Consider the following 15,105-nt stretch of genomic DNA (forward strand, 5'->3'; position numbering starts at 1 on the left):
GTTCATTCTTCATGCATCCCACAGCGGAGCCCACAAAGGCACATCCAGAGGACCCCTGCACCCCTACTGTGAATGCACCCAGCACCCTGCTGCCCCAGACTGCCCACAACCTCTGATCCTCACAGCCCCCCCCCCACCCCTCCTGTTCTGACATGCCCATCGGTCTTTGGATGGGAAAACAGGTGTCCGGGCCCTGCCATGCTCAGCCACACCTCGAGGGTCTGCCATCCTATCCTGACCCCTGCCCTTGCCCATCCCTCTCAAGATCTCCACTTCCTCCACCTTGTTGACAAAGAGCCCCGCCCGTGCCTGCCACCAAGGGTAGGGGACAGATCCACCAGGCCTGCTGGAGTCTAGACTTTCTGCAGACCGCTCCGACAGCAAGTGATTCATCTCACTCCTAGCATTACACTAACTAAAGGTCATGATTCATTGATTCAGGGACCATGAAGTCATCCACAGCTGGATCCTCAGAGCCTATTACGGCACCTGGCAACAAAGAGGAGTTTGATTAATATTTGTTAAGTGACAGAATAAACTGAGAGGCTCCACCCTTCGTCCCCATCTTCACACTGCATCTGGAGAGAGTGATGATTTTCTCTCATGTCTTCTGACTCTGGGACGCTGCTACAAGTAGATACCCAGGTCAGAACACAAGAGAATACTGTCTTTGTGGGAGGAGGTTTTTTTCCCCTGAATGGTCCAAGTATCACTTTAAAAATCACTTTCTAAAGGAGTTGGAGTAATGAGCCTCTTTATGTGGACATCCTTGCCGATAAATCAGCAAATCCTCCAAGATAGTCTGCAGCCGCTGAAAGGTTAGGATAGAACAGAATCAGGATGCTCCATGGAGAAGCCTCCAGGTCACCATCCATGCAAGAGTGGTTATGACAGGAGTTGTCATAATATCAGCCTTCTGGAGAAGGTGACATTAAATCCCTCTTGCCAAGGCCAAGGCTTGGGACAGAGACCCTCAGAAGTTACCACCAGAAAACTCATGGGGCTTCAAATGCTCAGGCCTGGATATTTAGCCCAGCTTTGTCATAGGCAAACTGCGTGAGCTTGAGCAAATTATTAAATATCACAGAACCTCGGTTTTTTTTTCCACACATTCATTCATCAGTCATTAATTCATTCAAGGTTTATTCAGCGCTTCATGTATGCTAGGCACTGGAATATGAGAGTCAGGAAAATGGTTTGGCTCGGGGAGGGAGCAGGAAATCCAAAAAACACACAGTTGCAAATTGTGGTATCTGCCAAGAAGGAAAAGGACTGACAGGGCCTGACCCCAAGGACGTGACATTTAAGTTGAGAGTTGAAAGAGTGAGACAGGGGTGGGGAGTGTCAGACAGAAAAATAAAGTATTCCCAGCCAAGAAAACAGCACATGCAAATGTCCTGCAGCAGAACAGAACAGACATTCAAGGCACTCAAAGAAGTCCATGGAGCTGCAGTGAATACGCTCAGTTAAGGATGAAGGTAGGGGGTGGGGGTGGGGTAGGGTCCAGGTGATCCAGGACTCGGTAGCTTCTTAAGGAATTTGGATTTTATTCTAGAACAGTGGAAAGTATTGAAGGCTGTTAGGCACAAAAGAGACACGATCAGAGGTTAAGTTATCTCCAGTCGCCATGAGCAGAACGCAGCAGCAAAGACACCAAAAAGAGACGACAGCATCCTGGTGGCAGAGAAGAGAAGAGAGCGGATCTTAAGGCTATTTGGGAGGAAAAGTGAACAGGATTGGGGGTTGAGGGGAAGGAGGAGTCAAGGGTGATTCTTATTCTCATTTGTTACCTGGATGGATGGTACATTCTATCCTCCCAGGAAGTGGGAGGGGCAACTGAATACATTTTCCAACAGGAATGGCAGCGTGGGAGTACCCGGCTCTGATTAAAACTGCTAGATGATGAAATGAGACCACAAACAAAAAGCTAGCCTGTTGACAAGGGGACATCATACGAGTCCTTGCCCCTTTCTGGGCATTCTAAACCAGGGAGCAGAGCCTGAGCTAGCCAGGCTGGGACTGGGTTCTGTGAAGCTGGAGACAGAAGAGGTGATGTCTTCCCTGAGATCAGGGAAACCCAGTGAAGACAAGATTTCTGCATTAAAAAGTCACCATTGAAGCTTGAAGCTCCATTATCGTGGGAATGTTGGGCTCAAAGCAATGGGCCAGGGACCTTGACTAGTGATCACTCATAACACAGAAAAGGAGAAGGGATGAAATTCAAAACTAATCATGCGCTGCCTCTGTTTTTGAACCTGTGATGCTGCCCATTGCTCTGTAGAGGACATGGACCGCCTTGGCAGGGAACTCAAGGTCCAGCACAAATGGGTGCCAGGCTTCCTTTCCCACTTCTTCGCTGATGTAGTGGCCAGTGTTGGCTGCCTGCCCAGCATCCATTCTCCTCCTCATGCTGCCTAGTGGCACTTTGGAAGCCTCTGTTTGGGGGGAGAGGGGAGCCTGGGTCTTGGGCTGGATTGGAGGGACTTGTGGCTCCCACACCTCTGGATCCTGGGACGGATCCAGGACGTGGGCTCGGGTATCCTGCGTCACAGTGCACAGCACCAGCTCCACTGAGTGCCTGAATCCCCCACCTGGACCATGAGCTCCATGAGACCAGAGCCAGGCTTGATTCCTCCCTGTGCTCCCCCAGCATGCGGGAGGGATCTGTCAGGCAGAAGAAGGCCTGGGTGCCAGGAGGTGGTCTCCTCCTGCCTGCCTGCTTCTGGCACACACATCCCCACATCCCCAATCCCCATCGGCCTGTCCCATCTCAGACAGGATTCTACTCCCTGGCTCTGTTTAGTCTTGGAGTGAAAAGCCAGCTCAACGTTGTCCCAAAGCTCAACCACTTACTCTGTGTTCATTCTCTTAAAAAAAAAGAAAAAGCACCTTCATGTGCTCCAGCTCTTAGGCAAATCAGGGCGGGGGTGGGGGGGACTTTCATTATGAGAAAGTAAGGTACACATTTCAACCACATAAGAGAAACATAGCCCTTTACGCCAGGATAAAATCCTACCACTCTCGGGTCACCCTTTAGGAAGTGGGGAGAAAGAAAAAAGAAAATACTTTTATAAAGGTGGCTGGAGAAACCACAGCAGCAGATTCTTACAAAGGGCTTCCTGTCAGCCAAGCTACGTGCTTTACATATGATGAAAAGTAGCTATTTTCCTGAACCCTGGTGGCTGAAAGCTGAGAAAAGAGAAGAAAAAGGCAGGATTAAGAAGAATGACCCAAGGAATACTATATCAGGAGTGCCATGGTCTCAAGGGTAAGGTGGGAGCCAAGTTCAGACTCCCCTACTCTCAGAGACTGCAGGGCCTGGGCACCTTGCCCCAGGGCCTGGAAGAGCAAGGACTCTAGGCTATGGTTCTCAGACATTCAGATTGCTCTGCTTTGCAATCACCTGGGAAGCTCTAAAAACCCTGATGCCTGGTCTCATCCCCAGAAATTTTAATACAATCAGACTGGGGTGTGTAGCCTGAGCATCAGGAGAAAGAGTCCCAAAGTTCCGAATGTCAACTGAGGCTGAAAACCACTACCTAGTGATGTACATGGGTTTGTTGGTTTCTGAGGGCTGCCATAAGGAAACACCACAAACTGGGAAGCTCACAGTGACAGAAATTTACCGGCTCACAGTTCTGGGGGCAGAACTTACCAGACACAGTTCTGATGTCTAAAATCAAGGTGCAGGCAGAGCTGTGCCCCCTCTGAAGCCCGTAGGAGAGGACTCTTCCTCGCTGCTGGGGATGTGCCAGCAACCCTGGCTTCTCTTGGCTTACAACTGGGTAACTCCATTCTCTGCCTTCACCATCCCCCAGTGTTCTCCCAGTCCGTGTCTTCCCAGGGTCACCTTCTAATTAGGACACCAGTCATACTGGATTAGGGGCCCATCTACACCAGTATGACTCAACCAATTACATCTGTAGTGACCTTATTTCCAAATAAAGTCACACCGTGAGTATCAGGGGCCAGAAAGCTAACATCTTTGGGTTTGGGGGGTCAGTCTACAACGATGGGTACAGGTCCCAGCACCTGGAGCCCCTTCAGCTCTGGTTCGTGGGTTCTGTCTGCCCTTTGTCTGAACCCCGTGCTCACAGCACAGCAGGGGTTAATGATTGAAGCCTCAGTGCCCCCACATATTTGGGGGATCCCCAATGGCTTTTATGTGCAGAGAGCTTCTGCCTCTTCCCTTAATGGCCATGAAGGTGTCTGTGCTGCTCAACCAAAGCCTTCGCCCTGGGTCAGAGTTTGCCCTTGGCTTCTGAGTCCTCATCTCCAGGCTGCTCAGCGAGCTACTGATAGCTGCTAAGTTCCCCAAGTCCTCTTTCCACCTCCAGAGAGGTGGACTAGAACCTGTCCACCTCCCCATCCTGCTGCTCTCTGGGGCCTAACCTCAAAGCAGATATCCCCCCATCTGAGGACCCAGCACCTGTTGAGGAAAATCATAGCTCAGAGAAAGAATCTCCCTCATGAGTATGTCAAAGCCCCTCCAAAATCTGCATTGACTGGACCTAGCTGTACCATTCATGAGTTACATGTCCCTGGGCAAGTCACTTAACTTCTCTGAGGCTCTGTCTCCCAAACTCTAAACTGCAGACTGCAGGACTTCCCTAGTGGTCCAATGGTTAAGACTCTGATCTCCCAATGCAGGGGGGCCAGGTTTGATCCTTGGTCAGGGAACTAGATCCCACATTCTGCAGCTAAAGATCCTGAGTGCTGCAACAAAGATCGAAGATCCTGTGTGCCACAACTAAGACTTGGTACAGCCAAATAAATAAATATTTTAAAAATAAATAAAATAAAATAAAACACAGATTGCCATCTATGTTCTTATTCTTGATCCAAAACCTTCTGGACAAGATGAACTTTGGAATTCACAAAGGATCAGATTTTTAAAAAGAAAACATGGGTACCTATAACTTCCCCAATGGGATTTGAGGCAAACCTACTACGTGCAAACACAAATATTTCCACTGGGAAACATATGAAAATTCACAAAGGAGAGATAAATAAAGGCTATAAATAGTTTCACATCAGTTAGGGTCAGACTTGGCAGGCAAATAAATTAAGTGCTCTACTTTAAAAAAAAAAAAAAAAAACTTTTCCATTTTCAGAGCTTCTTAAATTTCTGAACTACCTGTAAGAGAATGTTATCTTGAATCCAGTTTATAAGCTTATGGGGAATATAGTTGTTATTCAGTCGCTCAGGTGTGTCCGACCCTTTGTGACTCCGTGGACTGTAGCCCGCCAGGCTCCTCTGTCCATGGAAATTCCCAGGCAAAAATATTACTGGAGTGAGTTGCCATTTCCTTCTCCAGGGGACCTTCCTGACCCAGGATTCAAACCCACCCCTCCTGCATTGGCAGGCATTGGTTGGTGGAGGGGATGGGGAATATTACAAGAAAGAATATATGGGTGGCTTCCTTCCAGGATGACTAATTCAGTGTAATTAAATACTTGTGAATCCAGGAAAGAAAAAAGAAAGCTTTAGTCTAGCTCAAGCCAAAGTTTGCCACCCTCCTTAAAACACAGTAATTCAGCCTGAAGGCCTCCGACCTCTGCATGAGAAGCAGCTACATGTTCCAGCACCCCACCCTGCCTGCCACTTCATCATCAACCCCAGACCGAGGTCTCAGCATGCTACGTCCATTCTAATCATCACAGTGATTTTTTTTTTCTTAAACTCTAATTCAATTCCACTTCTCCTAAAATTTGGCACAAACCACTACTACCAGTCTGACTCTTAAGAAAAATCCTCAGAATCAGAAAACTCCCATATTCTCCAACAGCAGCCTGGTCTCAGCAAAGGCAGCCAGACGTGGATTCACAGGTCTCCCTCCTCACGTTGGAAGTGGTTTCCGTGGAGGCTTTGCACTGAGAACATTTCCAAAACTCCAGAAGACATGCAAACAGGAAATGGGCCCTGTGTCTATCAAACACCAGCTGCCCTATGGGACAGCTGAGCAGCTAAACCCCAGGAGGCCAAGGTTAGGAAAGCCCATCTAGTCCAGCTTCCTGTGCTCCCGGAGAATGGAATTCACTTCCTGGACCTCAAATTCTCTACCTGCCAGATAAGCATGCAGATTACATTCCCTCCAAAGGAGTCTCTGGCTGAAAAACTCCAGGATGAAGGGATTCTTCCCGTGTGAGATAAACTTTGGTTCCCCAAAGAGATTTGGAAAATACAAACGGCTGCTATTGATAGCTTCCGATAAGCAACCACAGGCGGGAGGTACATAGCGCATACCATGCACCCCACGCTGCCCCCATGTGCTGATGGAATCAGGAGACACGCGAGGCTCTGCAGTCATCTGGGAGACTCTGCTCCTTGGACCACCCCCACTCCCCTCAAGACTGGCTGCTCCCACATGGCCTCTGCTGGAGCAGTGGCCACAAGCAGGGACCTGTCAGAAATCAACCCAAGGAATTACTTCTTTTTGGAAGCAGAAACTCCAGAACTAGAGGTAATTCAGGGAAATATGGCAGATGGTAGCACCTCGAGTTGTCATTTCTCCAAAGAAAGCTGGCAAGGGTGACAACCTCTGGTGGCCTGAATCCAAAGAAGAAACACAGATGATGTGGCAGGTGTAACAGGTACATATTAGGGGAAGGAGATGGACTTCCCGAGATGCACAGAGAAAGGGGGCCACACCCATGGTGGCAGCTTTGGTTCCCAGAAGTGGAGTGAGCGTGTGGGACTTTTGAACTGGATGAAAAGCATCTCTGAATTATTTTGGATGTCACATTCTTATCAGAGTGAAGTAAGGGGTGAGGACTAGGCTATATCCCATCATATGATGGTGACCTCAGAGGGTACATCTCTCTCCTTAGGCAGAAAAATCTATTAACTGGCTGGGAAAAAAAAAGTGTGAGTTGTATGTGAGTGTAAAATTTTAGAAACTCAGCCAAGAAAACCACAAGATTGATCACTTGAACAACAGTTGTCAGAACAATAGAAAATAATGAAGAAAAACACGGAACTTCAAAACAAAACATTCAACTTAAAAATACATGTTGGGGACAACATTTATGCAGACGCACAATAGGGAGGAGATAACCTTTGTCTGAATGCCAACTAGGTACCAGGAACTCAGTGCTGAGTACCTTAAATTCATTATTTTGCTTTACTCGCATAAAAATATGTGATGCAGCTTTGGCAGTTATAGTAGCAGTATTTTTTTTTTTTTTTGGCAATGAAAAAATAACATAGGATCATGGTTGGAAGTCTGCAAAATTCAAAAAGCATAAACAGGAAAATGAGAACTCTTTCAAACTCATCTTCACAGATGAGCCTGTTGTCAGTGTTCCTGCCACCAAAGTATCTCACTTCACCATTTGAATTAAGAGGTCCTTGTTACAAGATGACTTCTAGGTATACAGAACTAGTGATTTCAGAAATGCCAGGGGTTCACTTTTTTCCTGGTGGTCCAGAACACTCTTTGTCTGGAAACCAGCTTAGTTACCTGCAGTGGCAGAAGGCCCCCTGGTTGGGACTCCTGAAGTGTATCCATGCCGGCCGCTCCCTCCTATGACAATGACCATGCATGGCTGCTACGCTTCCTTCCCGCCCTCTCTGCTCTCTCCCAATTCATCAAAATGCACTGTCCTTGGGTTCCTCCAACAGATCCAGAGCCAGCTTAATACTGCTCTGACATCCATCCATCCACCCATGCGTCCATCATTTTGAACCCCTATGTTGGGTCTGACCCCATACTAAGAGATAGGATTTTTGCATTTGACAAGCTGTCTACTCTGGAGGGATCCCTGGTCTCTGCATGTCCATCCATGACTCTCCATTCAGGCTTCCTCGTCAGGCACTTTCTCCCAGTATTTTTTGGCTAGTGCTGAGTTTGGGATCTCTGACATCCAGCCTTCTAGAAATAGGTTAATGCTCGTTTGACCCTGGACCATCACATTAAGTTCCCATCCCCTGTTAATAGGCAAGTGAGGATGGAGATGTCCCATGAGGGAGGGGGGCTGCCTAAGACAAAGGGCCTGGACAGTGCTCAGCAAGGAACCTACCACCCCCTGGCCTGAGAATACGAATGTTCTCCAGGTCATCACAGCAGTCAAACTCGTGCCTTATTCTAAGATGTATTTAATTTCTGTTTGGTTTGTCTCTGCCCCGACCCTTCCAATCACTACAGTAGAAAGAGGTTCAGCTTGCACAAAGTACAAATGGTTAATTTATTGGCACTGAGCAAGTCACCTCTCCTTCTGGATGGCAGTTACCTCAACTGTAAAATGGGAGGATTGTACTGGTTGATTTTCCAAGGCCATTCTTTCCATGTCTGAGGGCTTATTATTCTGTTTAAATCTGTTTACCATCTTATCGTAAATTGAAGGGCAAATGTGTATATGTACACAAGCATGCATATGTGTCAATGTGGCCCGTGAAAAATCTGACTCTCGATTCCTGCTGAATACCCACTAGATCACTTTAGAAAGTAATTTCAGGACTTCCGTGGTGGTCCAGTGGCTGAGAGTCCACCTGCCAATTCATGGGACATGGGTTCGATTCCTGATCTGGAAACTAAGATCCCATACGCCTTGGGGCAACTAAGCCTGTGCGCCGCAACTACTGAGCCCATGAGCTCTAGAGCCTGTGCTCAGAGAAGCCACTGCAATGAGAAGCCTGTGCCCTGCAATGAAGAGGAGCCCCCGATCTCTGCAACTAGAGAAAGGCCACGTGCAGCAACAAAGACACAGTGCGGCCAAAAAGAAATAATTTTTTTTTAAAAAGTAATTCCAGACTTTCCTTGTTGAGAAAAAAATGGCCTCTGCAGTGAGTGTGGAGGGGAAGTACACCTTCACAGACCACAGAACCCATGTGCTGCAGAGGCATGGACCAAAGCCTGGGGGAAAGGGCATATGAGGATGCACAAATGGGCTGGACACGGGAATCCAGGACGAGCATCAACAGAGCCCTGCGGTCTGCTCTGGGGAAATGAACAAAGTCTCGAGCATATGCTCAAAGGCAAGCTGGATTATCCCAGAACATCTCAGGAAATGAGAGACAGCCCCAGGCCCCTGGGAAATGAGGACAGGGAAGCCCTGGGCAGAAGAAGAATCAAATCTCCAGCTGGGCCAGAGCTCAGGGGGCTCCCAAAGAAAACACAAAATCCCTGCCCTCAGTAATGAGACAGCCACGCCTGCTGGGTCCAGGTGTGTCCAGAGAAAGACAGACTTCTTTGGGGTGTGCAGGGGGGCTGAGAAGCCTGCGGCACCCAAGGATGAAACCCAACCTGGAAGGAGGTAACACCTTCTCATCACCCCGAGACGCGCCAAGCCTCCATGTGTCACCGGGAACCGTGGACACCCGCTTGTTTCTCCCACCTCTGAGAAGATCACCTACTGTGCTTTATAATGCAAGAATAATATTCCTGCTGCCAATGCACATTGATGTCTGAACCAACTACCTTTCCCTGCCTTATGCAGAAAGCAGCTCAGCAGGGGAGAGGCGGGCCAGGCTCCAGTTACAAGGCTTATTAAGACACCTAATGAAACACCTTGCGGCAGCTGCCCCCTCTGAGGACAGCTCAGCAAAATGCATCACCAAAGCAGATGTCAGGCTTGGGGCAATTGCTTCCAAAGCACTGAAGTCAGGCAGGGAGGCACTGGGGCCGGCAGCATCCTCACCAGGTGTTCCCTGGCCTGGGAAGCTCCTCTCCGTGCTTCACAATCAAGAAAAGCACAGTAACTGCTGCAACTCGCTTGGCCTCCAGTGGCGCAAGAGGCATCTCTGTTGCTTAATACAAAGCCTGGGGCTAAGGCTGCTGACATTTGCTGAGCCTCAGATGCTCAAATGCAAAAGGGCTTAGTTTGAGTTTAGCTGTGTCCCTTCAACAGAAAGGAGATCATACCAGTCAATCCTAAAGGACATCAACCCTGCATATCCATTGGAAGAATGGATGCTGAAGCTGCAATATTTTGGCCACCTGATGTGAAGAGCCAACTCACTGGAAAAGACCCTGATGCTGGGAAAGATTGAAGGCAGGAGGAGAAGGGGACAACAGAGGATGAGATGGTTGGATGACATCACTGACTCAATGGACATGAGTTTGAGCAAGCTCCGGGAGTTGGTGAAGGACAGGGAAACCTGTTTGCCGTAGTCCATGGAGTTGCAAAGAGTCAGACACAACTTAGTGACTGAACAACAGCAACTGCAGTGGTGAGCCCTGGACAGTCAAGATAAGGATATGGATCTGGGGAAAAGTTCCAAAAAGTCTACACAGACTGCTTTTTCCTTTATTATTTTTTTCCCCCGTTTCTCTCTCCTATGCCTTAGACATGCTTAAAACAGTGACAATGGAATTAAGTATCCTCATGCAGAGGTGAAAAATATGGACAGCCTGATGTACACTCTGTCCCTATTGCTGACAAACAACGGGGCTCTAGGGAAAATGACCAGACCATTCTACACTTGCATTTCCTCACTTTAAAAATGAGAATGGTGCTGATCGTAATCTCTATCTCCTGCAGTTGTTAGGAAGATCAAATTAGATCATGCACAGGTATCAATCAGGGGCACACTTGGCAGGTTCACATGGGGAGAATACACAAGGGTTAATAGATGAACTATTTACAAAGGCACAAGCAGGCAAGCGCAGCAGAGCTGTCATCACCCTTGGGGACAGGAGGGGTTAGGGGAGGAAGTCCTGCAAGAGGGACACTGGTGAAAAGGAGAGGGGTCACTTGAAAAGGAGGGCACTGCGTGGAGCAGTGACCTTCCTCAAGGGCCATAGCTGGCCTCAGGCAACTGTACAGAGAGGTGTCCAGGGGCATAAACACCCAGACCACACTCTCTTCTCCCCCTCTTCCCAATCTCTGGCCATAGAGAGGAAACCAGAGGGCATCCGTGGGGTCACCATCAGGCAGTCTTGCAGGACAGTGAGCAGGGTGGAGAAGGGAAGAGGATGGATGAGAGGGTCACAGGAGGATGCCAGCACAGCATATGGTGTGCTCAAGGAATAAGCACGCAACACCCATGAGACATTGTTTACTACCAGGGCCTGGGAAATGAGGGCTCAGCCCTGGTCATTAGGAGACTAAACAGGAATTTAGAGCCAGATGCCCTAGACACCAACGTCCTTCACAGGCCTGCAGTTGCTACTATTGGGTGCACCACTCCCTAGTACTTTCCTGGACCTACCAATTTGACCTACCAAGTTTACCTTCAGGATGACAAGGCTTTAGAGATGAAGACTTGGGGCAAGCAGCAGCGGATGTTTCCATCCTCACATTTGAAAGCAGGGGTCCTTCTGACAGCCAAGACGGCTCTAGTCTTTCACTGGGTCAGTGGAACTTGCAAATAAAAGAAGTCCATTCTTCCAAGAGTCTCACCTTCTCTTAAATCACAACCAACTCCCTTCTAAGTCTTCCCCACCTGCTCTGGGTCTGAATTGAGAGCTCTGCAAAATAGTGAAACTCTCTTTTCCACAAAAGAGCTCCTTGGAGCAACAATCAGTTCAGTTCAGTTCAGTAGCTCAGTCGTGTCCGACTCTTTGTGACCCCATGGACTGCAGCAGTGCCAGCATTCCCTGTCCATCACCAACTCTTAGAGCTTGCTCAAACTCATGTCCATTGAGTTGGTGATGCCATCCAACCACCTCATCCTCTGTCATCCCCTTCTCCTCTCACCTTCAATCTTTCCCAGCATCAAGGTCTTTTCTAATGAGTCAGTGCTTTGCGTCAAGTGGCCAAAGTATTGGAGTTTCAACTTCAGTATCAGTCCTTCCAATGAATATTCAGGACTGATTTCCTTTAGAACAGACTGGTTGGATCTCCTTGCAGTCCAGGGGACTCTCAAGAGTCTTCTCCAACACCACAGTTCAAAAGCATCAATTCTTCGGCACTCAGCATTATTTATACTCCAATGCTCATATCCATACATGACAACTGGAAAAACCATAGCTTTGATTATACAGACCTTTATTGGTAAAGCAATCTCTCTGCTTTTTAATATGGTGTCTAGGTTGGTCATAGCTTTTCTTCCAAGGAGCAAGCATGTTGTTATGTTGGAGCAACAATACAATAAATCAAATCAATTAATCCACCATTTATAGAGAATCAAGCAGTTGTTATTTCTGGGGAGTGCTAAAACAGATCAGATATGTCTGCAGGCACTGTCAAGGGTCCCCTCTTTCCAAGAAGATCATCTTGGAACCTTTCCCCACCTGTCTCTAGGTCAATCCAAACTCGGAGAGGTACATTTGCCAAGGTAAGATAGAGTAGTGGGCAGAACATCAACCATAGGGCCACGATACTCTGGATCTGAACCTCGCTCTATTACTCACTCTTCATAGAACCTTAGGCAAGTTACCTAGCCTCCCTGACCCATGTTTTCTTCATCTGATTCTTGGGGAAGGCTCCCTAACACACTAGATCCCTCGGAGGATTCAATGAGATGATGTGTGATGTGTGAATCTCCTAGAACAGCATGTAGCACACATGAGGCCCTCAAGCACTGCTAACTCCTCAGCCCTACAGGTGGCCCAGGTCTCCAGGTGCCCAAGTGGGTGTTTCTCATGTCTTCCCTTGAAATTTCAGACTCAGAGCTGGCAAATTCTGCGCTTTTTTTTATTGTCTCCTGCAACTTGGGCCGTGTCACCTGTCTCACTTCCTTCTGGTCTCAGTTTCATCCTCTGCAAAGTTGGGGGAGGGGGTGCTGGTTATTCAATGGACTAGACAAGCGGTTTCTAGCTTTCCCGACAGGTATACTTCTCTCTGGACGTGTAAGTCTGCTACATAAATGAAATTTCTGAAGTAAAATGTACCTCTTCCTCTACTCTTTCCTTCTTTTTTCTTGGGCTGCACTGCATGCAGGATCTTAGTTTCCCAACCAGGGATCGAACTGTGCCCCCAGCAGTGGAAGCGCAGAGTTCTAACCACTGGACTTCCAAGAGAGTCCCCCTGTTTTCTCTTAATCAAAGCAACACATGACTGCCCCCTCAGAGATCCTGAGCAGCGTGAGATCACTAGCCTTGTTCACTTGGTCAATCCTACTGAAACTCTAACTCGAGGAACTTGAGACTTCTTTGAACCTGTGCAGCTTAGGCACATTATCACACAAGCAACTTGAAATACTAAAAGTGGGTTCAAGGAACACCACTTCTCCTTCCCAGATCCCCAGGTCCTCCAGTTGAAAAGCACTGGACTAGTCAATGCCTAAGAACTCTATCACTGTAAGATCCTAGTTGGTGTAAGTAAAGATCAGTCCAACTTGAAAAAGCATTTACACAGAATGCCATTTGGCAAAGGCTAGACCCACAAGGATAGAAGGATGGTGTTTCCATTAGGAAGCTGAGTGCTATTGTCCACTGCTGTGAATTTATCTTCCCAAGGCAAACTGTTTGGCAGCCCCCGGCAGTAGGAAGCTAAAGTCCTTTATGTTCAATTGCTACATAACCAACTGCCTTGTGGTGTCATGCCAAAGGTACCCACACTTATACATTCTATCATGAGACCCATAGCCTGTGACCTGGTCCTTATTCCCATGTGGCAGGGAGAATGCTCAGAGTCTGCATCTGCAAGGTTGTGCTCCAGAGATTTGCCTCTGAGCATCCCCTCCTGACCATGCAGAGTTCTATGGGATCAGATGTCCTTAGAGAACAGCCCTGGGTCCAATCTACCTGGTAATTCCCTTTCTTTTCATCACAAGGATAGCTCACAGATGGGAAAGAACAAGCTGATTACTCAGGTTTCATTCGCCACAAGCTCCTTCCCTCTTTGGTCCTCATTAGAGCCCTTGGTAGCTGGCTCGTTGCTAAGTCAAACTTGCAAAGCACTGTTTCTCCTGCCACTTCCTTAGATGTGGACTTAATTATGGTTGTTCCTTCCTCTCGGCCATTCTGCACGATTTCAAGCATCCTAGTTACTGGTCTTCTAACGTCCTTACGTACTCACTAGACTTGAACATTATGTCCTTGTCTTACATCTTCTGTTCCCTGCACAGCTTAAGAAGTACTTGAATTTTTGTTCCCATCTATTACACTGCATAACAAATAGCACTTTGACTAGCGTGGGATTGAGAATAACTGTATCACTTACTATTTTCTATTGATAGTAACTAAAGATACATCAAGAATCATAAAGTCCCCCTCTGCTATTAGAAGACTTTGTGCTTTTACCAATATCTGATCTCTGTTATTCTGACCTAACTTTATTAATTCATCTTACTCTAATTATCACTGTCTTGCATTTCTCCCTTTCTAATCGAATTCTCAAAGATCAATTATGTAGAGGTATCTATGCTTAAAATAACTCCCTGTCTGTCTGGGGCATCCATTTCAGTCTGAAAAGTGTCCCAATTAGGACAACAAAATACACTGTCACTCATCCAAAGAGAACAACATGCTTGCTGTTTGTCCATTTGTTGTTGTTTAGTCGGTAAGTCGTGTCCGACTCTTTGTAACCCCATGGACTGTAGCACTAGGCTCCTCTGTCCAGAGGAGATTTTGCCTGAGGTTTCCCAGGCAAGAATACTGCCATTTCCTTCTGCAGGGGATCTTCCTGAACCATGGATTGAATTCGCATCTCCATGGATTGAACTCGCATCTCCTGCAATGGCAGACAGACTCTTTAACACTGAGCCACAAGGGAAGCCCCTTATCTGCCATTACTTCTACTCAAGTTTCTGCTGTCGACGTGACAAAGCAGGGGTCAGTAAATATTTTCCACGAAGAGCCAGACTGAAAATACTTCTAGTTTTGTAGACCACACTGTTGCTGCTGCAACTACTCAACTCTGCCACAGCATCACAAAAGCCACCATAAACCACATGTAAATGAATGGACATGGCTATGTTTCAATAGACTTTACCTACAAAAACAGTTTTTATTTCTAAAATCAGGTTTGTCCTGTAGGCTATAGTTTGACAACTCTTGTGACAGAAAAAAATGTAATTTAATTTGTATTTGGGTTATTTGACAGTGAGATTGCTGTTTTCTTGTACTTTATGATCACCATGGTAGATACAGGTTGGGGCAACATTATGGGAAGGTGATGATTTTGGTGGTGAACTTGCTAAACTGAAGAGACCAATCAGATAACCAAATGAACATGCCATGCTGGCAGCTGGATATTCCAAGCTAGAGACTGAGAGAA

General features: G+C 47.3%; 1 protein-coding gene and 1 long non-coding RNA gene across 8 annotated transcripts in view; one reads left to right on the forward strand and one right to left on the reverse strand.

Moving 5' to 3' along the window:
* Nucleotides 1-15,105, reverse strand: part of PTPRT (protein tyrosine phosphatase receptor type T) — a 1,099,906-nt gene that overhangs the window by 742,299 nt on the left and 342,502 nt on the right. The gene's annotated exons all lie outside the window — the stretch shown is intronic.
* On the forward strand, nt 7,175-13,668 carry LOC145531336 (uncharacterized). Its single transcript, XR_014072363.1, has 2 exons — nt 7,175-9,976; nt 13,197-13,668. It is a non-coding gene; the product is annotated as an uncharacterized LOC145531336 (long non-coding RNA).

This window comes from Giraffa tippelskirchi, chromosome 13 (assembly GCF_054371585.1).
Source record: "Giraffa tippelskirchi isolate mGirTip1 chromosome 13, T2T-mGirTip1v1.2.pri, whole genome shotgun sequence".
NCBI lineage: Eukaryota > Metazoa > Chordata > Mammalia > Artiodactyla > Giraffidae > Giraffa > Giraffa tippelskirchi.